Source organism: Octopus bimaculoides, chromosome 8, assembly GCF_001194135.2.
Source record: "Octopus bimaculoides isolate UCB-OBI-ISO-001 chromosome 8, ASM119413v2, whole genome shotgun sequence".
Taxonomy (NCBI): Eukaryota; Metazoa; Mollusca; class Cephalopoda; order Octopoda; family Octopodidae; genus Octopus; species Octopus bimaculoides.
In genome coordinates this window covers 8,196,981-8,200,111 of record NC_068988.1, presented here as the reverse complement: position 1 = coordinate 8,200,111, position 3,131 = coordinate 8,196,981, and the positions used below count along the sequence as shown (strand labels likewise).

General features: G+C 39.7%; 1 protein-coding gene across 2 annotated transcripts in view; it reads right to left on the bottom strand.

Moving 5' to 3' along the window:
• Positions 1-3,131, bottom strand: part of LOC106872159 (high affinity cAMP-specific 3',5'-cyclic phosphodiesterase 7A) — a 126,240-nt gene that overhangs the window by 118,052 nt on the left and 5,057 nt on the right. The gene's annotated exons all lie outside the window — the stretch shown is intronic.

The following is a 3,131-nucleotide window of genomic DNA, read 5'->3' as shown; positions in this document are numbered from 1 at the left end:
TATATATATATATATATATATATATATATATATATATATTTATGTGTGTGTGTGTGTGTGTGTGTGTTAAATAAAATGAGACAACAAAACCAAGGCCGTGTGGAATTTTCAGAACATTTATAAAGAGAAAGTTAGTCTTACAGCTGTTTCTGGGATGCTAGGGATATCCCTTCATCAGAGACGATATGAGAGAGGGAACTAGAGGGAAACATATATATATGTCATTAGACTGTGGCCATACTGGGGCCCCGCCTTGAAGAATTTTGGTCAAACGAATCGTCCCCAGTACTTAATCTTTTAAAGCCTGGAATTTGTTCTATCGGTCTCTTTTGCTGAACCACTAATTTAAGGGGCGTAAACACACCAACACCGGTTGTCAAGCATTGGTGGAGGACAAACACAAGCAAAAAGTGATCACACATGCATATACATATACACGACAAGCGTCTTTACGTTTCTGCCTACCAAATCCATTCAGAAGCATCTTGCCGAAGGTGTCACGCAGTGGAAGTGAACCCGGAACCATGTGGTTGGGAAGCAAGATTCTTACCACACAACCACCATACATACATACATACATACATAACTAGACATACACATATACATAACTATACATACATACAAATGCACTTTCATACATACATACATATATACATACACACATTCATGAATACATACATACATTCATACATATATAACTACATAACTATACATACATACATAAATACATACATACATACATACGTACATACACGCTTACATACACACATATACACTTTCAAACATATATAACTACATAACTATCCGCACACACACACACAGAGTGGTCTCTCTCTCTCTCTCTCTCTCTCTCTCTCTCTATCTATCTATTTATCTATCTATCTATCTATCTATATATCTATCTATCTATCTATGTTTGCATGTACGAATGTATTTTCTGCCAGCACGTAAATAAATCCGTCGTCGGTTTCGACGACGGATTATTTTAGTTATTAGTCGTTTGATGAACCAAACTACATAACTCATTATTGTGAATGCGGCAGAGTATTCCGTACGTAAACGCTTGTGCGCTTAACGTAACCACCAGTCAGGATCAGCGTGGTACTGGTTGAGTACAAGATAAGAGACTTATATCCTTAATATAGCCCTGCGGCAGAAGTAGTGTGATAGAGTGTGATAGAGTGTGTGTGTGTGTGTGTGTGTTTGTCAATGTGTGTATGCAGTGTCGTACTGGCCAGGTTGTCAGATTGCCCGATAGCAAGTGGGCCCCTGCGCCATTAGAATCCATATATGGGGGCTCATGGTAGTATCTAAGTTTGAGATGAGAATTTTTTGTTCACTCCTGGAAGAATGTATTAATTATTTCAGCTTGGCTTTTTTATAGACGACAGTTGAAAAGAATACTTTTCACACACAAAAAAAAAATTAAAAAAAATTAAATAACAGCATTGTAGAGTCGTGTGGGCTCCATTGTAGTTGCGGGTGGGCCCCCTTGTTGTTGCAGGTGGGACCCCTTTGTCTCCTGGCAACCAATATTTTTAGACCCAGTCGGCCACTGTGTGTATATGTGTGTGTGTGTCACTCCGTAAAAACACTGGAATCACGTTTGTACGTATTCCTTCATTCTCTTACTTCATTTCAGTCACGTGACTGCGACTATGCCGGGGCATCATCTCCAAGGAATTTTTAAGGGATCAAATCGACTCCAGACCAAAGCAGCACCGTTTGTCAAGCGGTCCCAGGGGGAAAAACGCACACGCACACACGCACACACACACAACAGCAGGACCGTCTTAACTGCATTATAGCCCCACTGGCAAATCAATGCATTATTTATTTATTAACAGCAAGCCACTGTATACATAAATCACAGTTGGGCCCTTACAACCGTGCAGCCCCTGGGTAACTTCCCACTTAGCTCGTACCTTTAGATGGCACAGCGTGACAGGCGTCTTCCAGCTTCTGTCTAGCAAATCCACTTAGAGCGCATTAATCGGACAGGAGCTATAACAGAAGAGACCTGCTCAAGGTACCTATTAATGGGATGGAACTTGTAACTACTTGGTTGCAATGCGAACTATGTACGTATGTTTTTCTTTGAGACCTATTAAGTTCTTCTTAAGGGAGTTCAAGCCGAACGCCGGCAAAACAACAAAACTTTTTGAGTTAAGAGTGTTCTCGGTGTTTGTGTGTTGTTTGAACTGTCGATGCATACACCCATGTATGTGCAGCTATTCCTCTAAAGAATCTCAGGTGGAGAATCTTCGGAATGTTTTACAGACTTTCACTGTGCCACTTACACGAGATTAGATTTGGAGAATCCACGTTAGTTTCTTTTGCCCTTTCTTCGAAAACCCTAGTAGTATTTCTAGGTTTTGTGTAAATATATCTGCATACATACATGTCTATCTATCTACCTATCTATCTAAATAGATAGGTAGATTGGTAGATAGATAGATAGATAGATAGATAGATCGATAGATAGATAAACCGGCTGTATGAGAGGCAGGCAACTAGATGATAGATATCAGTACTTCCTTTTTGAGTCAAAGAAAAGAACGACGATAGCTATCTATCTATCTATCTATCTATCTGTGAGTGTACGAATGTGTATGTAAAAAGGTGCTTCGCTGTGGAACTGAACCCAAAACCACGTGCTTGCTAATCGAACGTTTTAACCACGCAGCCATGCCGTCTTCTGTTTTGTTTTTAAGTCCATATCATCTATGCATGTTTTTTTAAAGTTTATCGTTCAATGTGGCAGATTTTTCGTCCTTCTCTCTTCCTCTATCTATCTAGTGTTTTCTCGGTTCTTTTGGGGACCATTTTCTCTCCATGGGTATTTTTATTTCGCTTCATTAATATTCTTATTCTGTTTTATCAATTTTCATTTTCTCTGTTCGACACGCTGTTTATCCATGCATGCATGCATCCATCCATCCAGACTCATATATACAGCAGACTAATGGGTGTGTCTCTCCATCATCGTTTGTGTGTGTGTGTGTGTGTGTGTGTGTGTGTGTGTTTGTGTGTGTGTGTGCGTGTGTGTGTTTGTGTGTGTGTGTGTTTAATAATAAAAGCTACTTAGCCTTGAAAAAGAAAAACGTGTATGTGTGTATGTGTGTGAGAGA